General features: G+C 37.8%; 1 protein-coding gene across 6 annotated transcripts in view; it reads left to right on the forward strand.

Moving 5' to 3' along the window:
* LOC132152708 (diacylglycerol kinase eta-like) overlaps positions 1 to 14,962 on the forward strand; it is a 96,463-nt gene that overhangs the window by 40,556 nt on the left and 40,945 nt on the right. Inside the window, exon 1 of one of the 6 annotated variants that reach the window (XM_059561537.1) lies at positions 5,680 to 6,191. The exons of the other annotated variants lie outside the window; for them this stretch is intronic. The gene's annotated coding sequence lies outside the window, so the exon portion shown is untranslated. Of the gene's footprint in view, positions 1 to 5,679; positions 6,192 to 14,962 lie in introns of those variants that run through there. 6 annotated transcript variants of the gene reach the window in all.

Genomic DNA, 14,962 nt, shown 5'->3' on the forward strand with positions numbered 1-14,962 from the left:
TATTTTTTAGAAAAAAAAGCATGTGTTCTTGTTCTATATGTGAGGCGATCTGCAGATTTCAGAAATACATTACACACCTCCGAGCATGCCATTCCTACTAAAAAGGTCTTTGAAAACATTGTTTTTGTGATCCGTGCAGAAATGACACGCTTCACTTTGAGGGAGCTTGTTCTGTGCTGGTTAATAATGGTCCTCCCGAGGCTCTTGAAGGTTTGCTCACAGGAGAATTATATTGCTCACAGGTTGCTCTTTATATCATAGGAAACTTAATTGAGTTCTCTGTAATGTTTTCCTGAAGTAACGACAGATGTGTCTTCAAGAATTCTGTAGTAGAAAAAAAGAGAGTCAAAGACTGATTGATATAAATGAATGAAGCTATAAAATTGCTTGGTTGTATTATATTATTATTCATTTTTCAAACTGATTATGTTATGTTATGTTATGTTATGTTATGTTATGTTATGTTATGTTATAGCAGGATAAAAAACTGAAAAGCAGTAAACAAAAGTCTTTTCATTTGTTTTTAATGTCATTGCTCTCGAGACAAAATGTAATGTCCAGGCACCTTTTCACAGTGCACACATTTTAATTTAATTTAATATAATTTATTATTATATATTTTTTTATAATTTTTTTGTTTTATTTTATTTTTCCTGAATTAACTTGGGAGAAATAAAAAATGGTTGCAACTGAGACAGTTATTAACAAAGAAAGGGTATCATCTATGAAATTAATATGGATAGCATAGCTTGGATCATTTGTTCTTGGAATAATTTGTTGGAGCTAATATTGAGAAGACTTTTGATTTCATATTTCTTGTACAATATCTTGAGTGTGTGGCATTATTGAGAGATCACTGGGTTTCATGCTCTGGAGAATTCCCTGGAAAGCAGTAGACATGAGCTAAAATCTCCATTTGCCTCAGTGCACTCAAATGGATTTCCCTTGAAATTTTCTTTTCTACAGCAGCCACCTTTTCATAATCCGGAGCCACTTTGGGCTCCATCTTTGCTGTATTTTTCTCAGTGTAGCTATCTACTGCTTTGTAGTCGTGCTGTGTTTTTTGTTCTTCTGTTGTTAAAGGAGCCGTATGTAGGATTGTGGCCAAAACTGGTACTGCAATCACTATAAAAATACCGTAGAGCGGTGTATCCCCTCCCCCTACCCCCTGACTCGAGGTTGCCAGATAAGCTGCAGGATTCAGCAGAAACGTAGGCTGCTTCAATGAGCTTCCAATGGCAAGTGACGAACAGACGTACACAGTAAGTTTTTTTTTTCTGTTTATGTTTATGCTTCATGAGAGATATTTTGATAAGTAATTATGTATTTAAAAAATTTACTAATTGTCATTAGTTAACTATAATAGTAAAGATTTATGCTCGTATGTGACAGTATAATCGTAAAGATGTATGCTCGTATGTGACAGTATAATCGTAAAGATTTATGCTCGTATGTGACAGTATAATCGTAAAGATGTATGCTCGTACGTGACAGTATAATCGTAAAGATTTATGCTCGTACGTGACCGTATAATCGTAAAGATTTATGCTCGTATGTGACAGTATAATCGTAAAGATGTATGCTCGTATGTGACAGTATAATCGTAAAGATGTATGCTCGTATGTGACAGTATAATCGTAAAGATGTATGCTCGTATGTGACAGTATAATCGTAAAGATGTATGCTCGTATGTGACAGTATAATCGTAAAGATGTATGCTCGTACGGGACAGTATAATCGTAAAGATGTATGCTCGTATGTGACAGTATAATCGTAAAGATGTATGCTCGTATGTGACAGTATAATCGTAAAGATGTATGCTCGTATGTGACAGTATAATCGTAAAGATTTATGCTCGTATGTGACAGTATAATCGTAAAGATGTATGCTCGTATGTGACAGTATAATCGTAAAGATGTATGCTCGTATGTGACAGTATAATCGTAAAGATGTATGCTCGTATGTGACAGTATAATCGTAAAGATGTATGCTCGTATGTGACAGTATAATCGTAAAGATTTATGCTCGTACTTGACAGTATAATCGTAAAGATGTATGCTCGTACGTGACAGTATAATCTTAAAGATTTATGCTCGTATGTGACAGTATAATCGTAAAGATGTATGCTCGTATGGGACAGTATAATCGTAAAGATGTATGCTCGTATGTGACAGTATAATCGTAAAGATGTATGCTCGTATGTGACAGTATAATCGTAAAGATGTATGCTCGTATGTGACAGTATAATCGTAAAGATTTATGCTCGTATGTGACAGTATAATCGTAAAGATGTATGCTCGTATGTGACAGTATAATCGTAAAGATGTATGCTCGTATGGGACAGTATAATCGTAAAGATTTATGCTTGTATGTGACAGAATAATCATAAGGATGTATGCTCGTGTGTGACAGTATAATCGTAAAGATGTATGCTCGTATGTGACAGTATAATCGTAAAGATTTATGCTCGTATGTGACAGAATAATCATAAAGATATATGCTCGTATGTGACAGTATAATCGTAAAGATTTATGCTCGTATGTGACAGTATAATCGTAAAGATGTATGCTCGTATGGGACAGTATAATTGTAAAGATGTATGCTCGTATGTGACAGTATAATCGTAAAGATGTATGCTCGTATGTGACAGTATAATCGTAAAGATTTATGCTCGTATGTGACTGTATAATCGTAAAGATTTATGCTCGTATGTGACAGTATAATCGTAAAGATGTATGCTCGTATGTGACAGTATAATCGTAAAGATGTATGCTCGTATGTGACAGTATAATCGTAAAGATTTATGCTCGTATGTGACAGTATAATCGTAAAGATTTATGCTAGTGTGTGACAGTATAATCGTAAAGATGTATGCTCGTATCTGACAGTATAATCGTAAAGATGTATGCTCGTATGTGACAGTATAATCGTAAAGATTTATGCTCGTATGTGACAGTATAATCGTAAAGATGTATGCTCGTATGTGACAGTATAATCGTAAAGATGTATGCTCGTATGTGACAGTATAATCGTAAAGATTTATGCTCGTATGTGACAGTATAATCGTAAAGATTTATGCTCGTATGTGACAGTATAATCGTAAAGATGTATGCTCGTATGTGACAGTATAATCGTAAAGATTTATGCTCGTACTTGACAGTATAATCGTAAAGATGTATGCTCGTATGGGACAGTATAATCGTAAAGATGTATGCTCGTATGTGACAGTATAATCGTAAAGATGTATGCTCGTATGTGACAGTATAATCATAAAGATTTATGCTCGTATGTGACAGTATAATCGTAAAGATGTATGCTCGTATGTGACAGTATAATCGTAAAGATTTATGCTCGTATGTGACAGTATAATCGTAAAGATTTATGCTAGTGTGTGACAGTATAATCGTAAAGATGTATGCTCGTATGGGACAGTATAATCCTAAAGATGTATGCTCGTATGTGACAGTATAATCGTAAAGATGTATGCTCGTATGTGACAGTATAATCGTAAAGATGTATGCTCGTATGTGACAGTATAATCGTAAAGATTTATGCTCGTATGTGACAGTATAATCGTAAAGATGTATGCTCGTATGTGACAGTATAATCGTAAAGATGTATGCTCGTATGGGACAGTATAATCGTAAAGATTTATGCTCGTATGTGACAGAATAATCATAAGGATGTATGCTCGTGTGTGACAGTATAATCGTAAAGATGTATGCTCGTATGTGACAGTATAATCGTAAAGATGTATGCTCGTATGTGACAGTATAATCGTAAAGATGTATGCTCGTATGTGACAGTATAATCGTAAAGATTTATGCTCGTATGTGACAGAAAAATCCTAAAGATATATGCTCGTATGTGACAGTATAATCGTAAAGATTTATGCTCGTATGTGACAGTATAATCGTAAAGATGTATGCTCGTATGGGACAGTATAATCGTAAAGATGTATGCTCGTATGTGACAGTATAATCGTAAAGATGTATGCTCGTATGTGACAGTATAATCGTAAAGATTTATGCTCGTATGTGACAGTATAATCGTAAAGATTTATGCTCGTATGTGACAGTATAATCGTAAAGATGTATGCTCGTATGTGACAGTATAATCGTAAAGATGTATGCTCGTATGTGACAGTATAATCGTAAAGATTTATGCTCGTATGTGACAGTATAATCGTAAAGATTTATGCTAGTGTGTGACAGTATAATCGTAAAGATGTATGCTCGTATGTGACAGTATAATTGTAAAGATGTATGCTCGTATGTGACAATATAACCGTAAAGATGTATGCTCGTATGTGACAGTACAATCGTAAAGATGTATGACAGACAGAACGGTAGCTGTTAGTCTAACTTGTAACGTTATGTAAGTAATGTAAGTACAAGCACAAGCCTATGTCACTATGTGTAACCAATATCAAAGATACAGAAATTAATTTAGCTGATGCTATAAGTGAAAGTGGCCAGCTGTATTTTGATTTGATTTCTTTTTTTTAAATATATAAATACAATTACAATAAAAAAATAAAAAAATCTGAGAAAAAAAAGGATAATAGTAAAACAAAAAAAAAAACATATAAACAACAAAATAAAAATTCCTTATTTTTCAATAAGAAAAAAAATCGATTTACAAGTACTAAAGTTTTTGTCATAAGTAGGCTAACAAATAACCAAAACATTTGCCACAGCAATTATAACGCGGGACAAATTCAATATCACCAATGGCTATCACAGGGTTGTTTTCAGTTCCATCAGAAAATATTGTCAGAGTAACTAAATTACATTAGCAATGGTCATACAGGTCAACTTGCAGCATGTGTAACTTAGTCCACGATATACATGAAGAACAAATGACGAATCATTTTTACTGAGGTAACATTAGGCTACTGTCTCAATTACGTTTCAAACTGCCATAATGGGCGTGCTAATGTAGTTTTCCTCAGCGTCTCAGCATAATGACAGAGAAACGGGCTCCTATAATGCATTGCTAATGTTAGCATACGTCCATGTGAGCTAACGTTATGTTACTTTGCACAAACATGTATAACTTTGTTCGACTGTCATGAATATATGAAATGTCCATTGACATCAAGTACAAGTTCGCCAAGCATAGATGAATCTTACCTGTCCAGGAGAAAATTAGCAACATTGGCATCTGTGTTCAAATTCTACTCCGTTTTCAGCCGTCTCCATCTTTCAAAAGCATCTCCAATACAAATTCTGGTTTTATTTCGGACTTTGTCACGGTGAATTTCTGAATTATAACGAGGTCTTTTTGATTTAGTAACATTAGACATTTTTATCTGACTGGAGTTAGGGTAGGTTACAGCAAAGCTGGCAACACGGATCCCGAAACACTACTGACTTCGTGATTGGTAGATAGGTGGAGGGAGGCGCGTCAGGCCAAAACACAAAATGACAACATCAACATCAGTTGAGGGCTGCAAGTCCACTTTTTAGATGACAATATACTGGCCGGACTACTGTTGTCAGTGATATAAGTATTTGAAATGAACATGATTTCTTAATGTCTAGTGACACATCAGGGCCATTTTATGATTAATTGAAATAGATTTCTTACATACAGCTCCTTTAAAAATAGCTCACAGCACTGTGCTTTTCTGCGAGAGAGAGAGAGAGAGAGAGAGAGAGAGAGAGAGGTGATCTGTCTGCGGAACAAAAGGAAATCCTGGAGTGATGTCACTCACAACACCTCCCGGTGGTGAAGGGCTACAGTCAAAAGCAGAGAGCGAGTGAAGGATACTGGAGGATGGTGGCAAAGCGAGTGATGAGGGATGATGGGAAGAGGTGAACGCTAGCCTGCTCTCCTTAATGACTCGCTTCTGCTTGACTTGGCCAGCGGTCAAGAGGGAGCTGTAATGGAGAACAGCATTCAGCCTAAACACATGCGACATCTTTAAGAGTGCCACTTGGTTTGCAGGAATTGCTCTTTATTCGTACATCGAAATCTGTGCCTGTGTGTGGAAGCTTCCACATGGAAGCACTCAGTGTGGCGGTGCATGTGACAGTACATGTGTCTCCGGTGGGCTGTTCCTTGAGCGGTGGAGGGTTCTGCAGCGGTTGGGGAGGGCGAGAGCAAGCGGGAGAAACCAGGCTTCACAAACACACTCCGAGGCATCAGCTCACAGAAGCAGCAGTGCAGTTGAGAGCGGATCGCTGGTGAGTGCACCACACACACACACACGCACAGCATGTGCATGAATAATGTATCCTGATGAGTGTTGCATGACATCTGGGTTCTGCTTGCTACCTGAGTGGAAACCTGTCTTTAGACTCTGGTTGAGCTCTCTGTGAGATGTTGCCTGCTTGGGTTTCTGAGCATGTAAGAGGAAAGGCAGGACGCTGCACCTTGAGGTACACGTGAGGGAGGCAAAGCTTCCAGCAGCAAGTGCTTTCCGTCCCCAGCTCTCGAGAGCAAGACTCCATTATCCTCAGTTGGCATCAGCTTGAGTTTTTAAAGAGCTGCACACAAATGATTTGTCATTTTGTATGTATGCTGCTAAGTTTTGATGGCGCAGACTGATGCGGTTCATATCGTGGGATTGTACGGAATTGCAAGAGACTTATAACAGCTTCAGTGCGGCATTTAAATGAGTTAATGTTATTTTCTGGATGTTTGCATGTGCATACTTGACGCAAAACGTGATCACAGATTTTTTTTTTTTTTATCAGATTTTAGGTTAACATTTTCATGAACGTATAAGGGGAAAGTCTTTCTTGGGTCGTTTTTAATCAAGGTACATTTTTCACTCTAGTACTTACAGCAGACACACTGAATTAAACACAAATGTTGAAGTAAAAGTACTAAAACAATATTTGATTTTAAAACATACTGCTGCATATTATAAAAATTTTACTGTGTAGTTTAAATGGCAGTGACGTTTTTCGATTAATTTCATTTTAGTTATTTTTTTTTACATTTTTTCTAAAAGTGTTCATTTAGTCTCTTCCATTTGTTCTACGTAGTTCTTAAAATTATTGATGCCTAATAATGAAAAGCAAAGCAGAATTTTTTTCTTTGTAAACTGCGAAATCAATGTGAGACACTTTATCTGCGATGCTTTGACTTATGTCACTTATTTCATGATGAATATTTTTATAAAGTCAGGTACAGCACACCAAATCAATACAGGAACAATGATAATCAAATCTACAAGATAAAAGCAAACTGATACTGGAAATATTATTCTAAAATGACATTGTTGATTCATCTTTTGTAAGGAAAATGGGCCTGACACGCCTGAGATTAAAGTCCATAAATAGAACGAGCTAGATCTAATGAAATAATCAGTTTTGTCCAGAGGGAATCCGCTGGCTCGCTTATATGAAATAATGTCGACTTCAAGGGGTACGTAGAGGGAGCACTTTAATTAGACGCAGTATCTCTTTCCTGTGGTATGAAAACACGGTGTACCAGTGCAAACTGACAGAGATAATGGATCCAGTACTGACTGTAGTTAACCTTGATGGAGCAGGTGCTTCTAACGTGTGACAGGGATCAGACAGCTAAATATTATGCCTCAGTTTTCCTTTATTTATGATGGATTACCTTAGCTGACAATACTGTGTATGTACACCATAGTTCATTTCTAATGGTTTTTGGAAGAACATTGTTTGCCTGTATGTATTTGATGGAAAATACAGGTAAACTGTAATATTGCGAAATATTATTATAATTTAAAAGAACTGTTTTTATGTTGATATATTTATTCCTGTGATGCAAAGCTGAATTTTCAGTATCATTACTCCAGTGTTCAGTGTCACACGATCCTTCAGAAATCATTCTGATATAATGATTTGATGCTCGAGAAACATTTCTTATTATCAATGTTGAAAACAGTTTTGCTGCTTCATATTTTCACCGAAACCGAGATACAATTTTGATGAATAAAACAAGTTAAAATGAACAGCATTAATTTGAAATGCTGCAAAAAAAAGTATTAGTTGTGTGCTGTACTGTATAGACATAGAACTGTATTATATCTATGTATATAGATAAATTAAGGACATTTCATCAGTAGGATTTTGGTTAATTCTCAGTGTATTCTTAGAGGCTTTCAATGTAATCCTTTTAGGATTATTATTTAGAAATTATTGTAAATTAGAAAATATTTAGTTAAAGAGATATTCCTATCTTATCTGACATTAATAATTATTTTTGCTGTAAAACCTAATGTACTGCTGGCATTAGTTAAATAATATATTTACATTGCCTGACCAAAAAAAAAAGAAAAAAAAAGAAATGCAATTAAAAAAATACTACGAATAATAAATAAATGAATAATAATAAATGATTCATTCATTTAGTACTGGGTTTGTGGCTTTGAAATTACTTTATAGCACCACCAAAAAAAATTATTGCTGACCATGAGGAGGTTTTCATTAAATCCAGTGGTGTTTTCTCCCAGAGCTTCAATGAAGGTTTGATCTATTGACTCTAGAATGTTTTATCGTGTCATTGATTAGGTCAGATGTTAAATAAAGCAGCATTTGTCTCACACGGATGCTCTCTTAGAAGCCTCTGTGTCTCTGCTGCAGTATTGAACTGGAACGGCTTCACTTTCCCCAGACAACAGTCAGCCCCCTCACTCAATCTCATTGGTCTGAGAGCCATTCTTTACCTCACTGCTGCTTTTTCAAGAGCTACTTCTTTGACCAGTTTCTACCAAAATGGTGCTGGTTCTCAATTTGGTGGTTTTGCTGGTTCTTCAACCTACATTTCCATTGACTGACAGTTAGTTTGTAACATGGCCACACATATACACAAACGAACAGCCCTGCAGCGTAGCAATGTGCAAATTATATATGTGTATAAAAATCAGCAAGGTGTGGCCGAACAACTAGTCAATAAACTTTACCTGGAAACCCCATATAATTAGGCTGGTTTTAGATAGTTTTCTGGTTACTGATCCCAAACTGGCATGTCTCATAGAGGATGTTTATGTAGAAAGCACTCATGTGATCTAGACGGGGTACATACAACCACTTTTAAACCACTTAAAAAATACATTTAGATTGCTATATCAATGAGAAAACAATGACGAAAAAGCTAGATTGATTTTATTAATTTTTATTTCAGTTTTAGTTATTTTATCTTTACTTCAAGTAACATTTGTTATGGATTTTGTTTCTGCAACCCTGCAACTGTGCAATTTTTATTTTACCTAAAAATAAATCAAAGTAATAATCTATTATTACTGTTTTTACCCACATTTTTAATGACAACTTGGTGTCATTTAATTGCTTTTTACAACATTGCAATTCTCTACAACGATCTCACTTATCAGCGTGTCATTTGTTGGATAACTAGTTGACTAGTCGACCATTGTGACCCATCCCTTGTATGAAGACCCAGAACCGGTTTCAGATTGGGCACCCTATCATTGTAAAATAGTGAAATCTTTTTTCTAGTTTGTCTAAACTCCATTTGAATGTAATCATGAACTGCAGTGATGGCGCACAAGAGAAATCACTCCGTGAAGTTGTCATGTCCTCAGCATGAGCGCTTGAGGAGGCTTTTAGAGTAAGTGGCTGGCATGGATTAGCTGGCAGTTGCCCGTGTTTGACTGTGTTACGTGTAAGGTAGAAAGATGAATACTAATGTGATTACTGCATCATGGCCGGGCATGGAAATTGATAAGTATGTTTTTGGCAACAAATATGAATTAGATAGCTCTTTAAGTAATGAAATAATAAGCCTGGAAAATTCCAGCAGCTCTTTCCGCAGCTGACAGTGCAGCCTGGACAGTGTGACTTCTTTATTTGTTTTTGTAGAAGATACGCAGCCTCTCATGCTTGTGCTTTAGATCTGCAGTATCTATGGTGAACATATAAATAAACATGAAACTGTGCTGTGCTACACCGCAGCTCTCGGACTGAACTGCCCTTCACAGCTCCGCTCTGTACTGCTAAACATGCCTTAAAGACCACTTGTCATTTACAAGCTAGTAAAGGACAACTGAAGCCTTACATAGCAGCTGCGCGGTGCACTGGCACAGGGTGGTATTTACGAAGGAGGCTTCCGAGATGCCAGTGTGTTCCTCAGATGATTGGAGGGCCGCGAGAGACACTCAACGCTTCAAATGACCTTATCTGGTTGGACATAAGAGTCACCTTAAAGGAGGTTATTTAACCACTGATAGAAATAAAACTGCAAAGCTTGTTCTTAGTTAGCATTTATGCGATGTGAGTTGTCATTTCAATTTGGATTTTGGGTTCAGTACAAATTGACTGCTTCTGACAGCATTTGTGGTGAAATGCTGACTGAGATAAATTTATTTCAGAATCGGATCATTTATTTATAAAATACATAAAAAATGCAGTAAGCTATTTGAAGTTATTTTTTTAAATGAAAGTTTTTTGTGGCATACAGTCAAATATTTCAGGGTGATACAATTTTACTAAAGAAGCTTAATTGACAGAAAGTCATATGGTACAACCAGCACTATCCAGAAACATGCAGAATTTTTTTTTAATAAAGCAAGATATTTTAGAGAAGGCCCCTTCAGAGCCTTAAGACTGTGTCTCAATAACTCTCTATGATAATTTGACCTTTTTTATGACATGGAAAGGTCAATTCTGGTATAACGTCATGTGGCATGACACTCTGAAACCATTTGAATTAGTTATATTTATGAATTAGTAATTCACAAGATATTGGTTAAAATATATATATTTTTTATCTTGAAAAATATATTCAATATGTTATTTCTAAAATAATGATTAAGTTGTGTTTACTTGTGTATTTAAATAAATAATAATGCAATTTGTTTAGTTTTTATTCGATAGTTACCCCACATGACATACTGTATTAGTATGTCATGACTCATTACATTTAAGCATTTGTCAAAAATTAATGTTTCAAAAGATTTTTCCTTTTCTTTATCATGGCCACAATTTTTCTTTTTTTTTTTGTCATTGACCTGAACCTGGACCTATAATAAAATATTCATTTAAATATCAATGTCAGTTTTTTTATGTATCACTATTCAAAATAATATGAGTTTAAATTTCTAATCAGCATTATTATGCCACAAAATCACTCCAAAAGTATTGAAAAAAACAGCAAGCCGTGAATGAAGCTATCTTCACCTGTCGTTCAGATGGCAAACATAATGAGCTACAACGTTTAGATTAGATTAGATTAGATTTAACTTTATTGTCACTATGCAGAGTACAAGTACAGAGCTAATGAAATGCAGTTAGCATCTAACCAGAAGTGCAAGAATATAGTGTTTTATATACATAAAAGTGCAGAGTAAAACAAGCTATGATATACAGAATGTAAAGTGGAGTTGCTATATACAATATTGAGTATATACAGAATATAAATATGAATGCAATGTAGGGATTGTATGTACATTATGAACAGAGCAATGAAGGATTATATATACATTATGAAAAGCAGGAACGTGAGAACAGTGGTAGTAAATACAGTTGGATGAGTGTGCAAAAGTATTGTTGAACAATGTATTATATGCAAAATAACAGTAGTGCAATGATATTTTTTGTAGAAATAGTTTACTGTGCTTGTACAGTAACAACTTTAGACAGTTTATAGTGTAATAGCTTTAACCATGTGCAGTCTGTGCAAAATATGAATAGTGCAAATAATGTATGTAAAGTACTGTGACCAGTGCAGTAAAAGAGCAGGTGCAGGTTAGATTGGTGGAGTGGCGTTCAGAAGTGTCACAGCCTCGGGGAAGAAGCTCTTCCTGAGCCTACTAGTTCGAGAGTGTAGGCTCCTGTAACGCCTGCCGGATGGAAGGAGGGTGAAGAGTCCATGGTTAGGGTGAGAGGCATCCTTGATGATGTTTCTTGCCCTGCCCAGACAGCGCTTGTGATAAATGTTCTTGATGGAAGTTAACTGGGTGCCGGTCATCCGTTGAGCAGTTTTCACCACCCGCTGGAGTGCTTTGCGATCAGATGCGGAGCAATTGCTGTACCATACTGAGATGCAGTTTGTGAGTATGCTCTCAATGGTACAGCGGTAGAATTCAGCAAGGATCCTGGGAATGAGGTGAACTTTTTTAAGGCTCCGTAAGAAGTAACACAGCCAGGTGCTGCACCTCATCCCTGTAGGCTGACTCATCGTCATCCTTGATAAGACCTACCACCGTGGTGTCATCTGCAAATGTGATTATGGTGTTGGAGCCATAAACTGGAACGCAGTCATGGGTGAATAGGGAGTACAGGAGAGGGCTAAGTACGCAGCCTTGTGGCACTCCAGTGTTCAGGGTGATGATGGAGGAGGAGAGGTTATCTAACTTAACAGACTGAGGTCTGTTAGTCAGAAAATCTAGAATCCAGTTGCAGATGGGTGTGCTGATTCCAAGATGGCTGAGCTTGGAGATCAGCTTGGAGGGGGTTACAGTATTAAATGCAGAACTGAAATCAATGAACAGCATTCTCACATGTGTGTTTTGATTGTCCAGGTGGGTGAGGGCAGAGTGAAGTGCCGTTGAGATGGCGTCCTCTGTTGACCTATTGTGGCGATAGGCAAATTGGAATGGGTCTAATGTAGCAGGGAGACAGGATTTTAAGTGGGATGCAACCAGTTTCTCAAAGCACTTGGCAGTGATGGGGGTGAGTGCAACAGGACTGAAGTCGTTAGGGACTAAGGCAGTGGAGTGCTTTGGTACAGGCACGATGGTGGAGGTTTTGAAGATAGTGGGGACAGTTGTTTGGGCCAGGGACAGATTGAAAATGTCCGTGAAGACCTCTGCCAGCTGCTCCGCACAGGCTTTAAGCACACGACCAGGTATTCCGTCAGGGCCAGCTGCTTTCCGTCCATTCACTTTACGCAGAGTGGAGTAAACATCTGATGTGGAGAGTGTGAGAGGCAGTTCACTGGGTTGATGCTCAGCTTTGAGTGAGATCTCCTTATTATTTTGATCAAAACGAGCATAAAAGTGATTGAGCTCGTCTGGAAGAGGGAGACATAGCTGGAGGGGGGCACAGAGTTAGGTGGTTTGTAATCTGTGATAGATTGTATGCCTTGCCACATACGCCGGGGGTCTGAAGAATTGAAGAGTTCTTCAATCCTCTGTTAATGTTTGAGTTTGGCCTGGCAGATACCCTTCCTCAGCTTGGCTCTGGCTGAGCTGTAGGCCTCCCGGTCTCCAGACCTGAAGGCTCCATCTCTTGCTTTGAGCAGGAGGCAAACCTCTCTGTTCATCCAGGGCTTCTGATTGGGGAAACATTTTTTTTTGTGTGTGTGGTCACTCTGCTCACACATCTGTTGATGTGCTCCAGGACAGAGTTGGTGTAATTGTCAGTGTTGATCTGAGAGTTTGTGGTGGCCTGGGCAGCAAACTCACTCCAGTCTGTGTGCTGGAATTGATGTTGAAGAGTGGAGTCAGCACCTTCCAGCCAGATTTTAACAGTCCTTATTGTAGGTTTCACACATTTGATGACCGGGGTATACTTGGGGAGCAGGAACAAAGAGAGGTAGTCAAACTGACCCAGATGGGGGAGGGATGTGACTTTGTAGGCATCAGTCACATTAGTATAAACGTGGTCCAGTGTTTTATGTCCCCTTGTAGTGCAGGAGACATTTTGATGAAATTTAGGGAGAACAGATCTTAAAGTGCAGTGATTGAAGTCCCCAGCAACAATAAAGGCTCCATCCGGGTGCAGGGTTTGTAATTTGCTAATAGCAGCACAAACTCCTTTCATAGCCACATAAGCATCCGGAGGTACATAAACTGCAGCAGCACCAATGCAAGTAAACTCTCGTGGTAGATAGAATGGCCTGCACATAATCAGGAACTCCAGATCAGCAGAGCAGTAGGTATCAACAATGACAGAGTCTTTACACCATGATTTGTTTACATAAATGCATACTCCACCACCTTTGTTTCTACCAGAGTTTGCTGCTACTCTGTCAGCCCTGAAGAAGGAGCGTCCATCCATATGCACCACGCTGTTTGGGACATCGTTGCAGAGCCATGTTTCAGTGAAAAACATAACATTACAGTCCATAAGCCATTTCTTTGTGAGGGTCCAGATCTTTAGTTCGTCCATCTTGTTTATCAGAGACCGTACATTGGCAAGGAAGATGCTGGGCAGAGCTGGTCAATGTGGGTTTAGCCTTAGCTTAGCACGCAGCCCTCCACACTTTCCTCGTCTTTGTTTACAGTCTCGACGCCGAGAACATCCGGTCGGTACGAGTGATCCGCTTGTCCGCGTTGATCTCAGTAGCTCCGGCGGGAGTTCGCTGAAGTCGAAAGGATGATCTAAAACTATGTTGGAACACCGTTTGTTGATGTCCAAAAGTGACTGTGTAGAATAGCTGTAGTTCGCATAACTGAATCGCGAACACGAATGAAATAACCAGGTAGATTAACACTAACACAGCCTCGCGATGTGATTGTGCCGCCACCTTGGTCCACGTTGACATTCACATTACACTGTTGCATTTGTAATTCTCTCTCAGCACCTCAGCTGCTGTTAGTGGATATCTTCAGCTACAGCCACTGCATTTTCTCAAAGGGAGATTGTATGCCGTTGTGTTACAGTGATAGCGTTGTAACTACACCTCTGAAAAATGTAGTAGCCAGCTAGGCTAAACCTAATTAGAGACATTTCATTCCCCATCATGCTAGATGGTTATGGCTGGTTTCCCAAAAATGAGTGAAGCAACTTATGGTTGAGGCATTAATAACAGAAACAGATGGTTTTTATCTATCGCATCCATTTGCGCTCATTATTGCAGTCAGGAATACCAGGTTCTTTTACAGCTCTTTATAAATAGTTGAGTACATCGTCACTTGTGATGACAGCTCATTATAAATGTGAAGAATAGGAACAAGTAAATATTATAACAGTGTTTTAATGCAATAATTTTGGTCAAGCATATCCCAAGCAAGATTTTTCTAGACAGAAATAAGACTATAAAGGAGAGCAAATGGAGATTGGAGATGTGTTCA

This window comes from Carassius carassius, chromosome 11 (genome assembly GCF_963082965.1).
Source record: "Carassius carassius chromosome 11, fCarCar2.1, whole genome shotgun sequence".
NCBI lineage: Eukaryota > Metazoa > Chordata > Actinopteri > Cypriniformes > Cyprinidae > Carassius > Carassius carassius.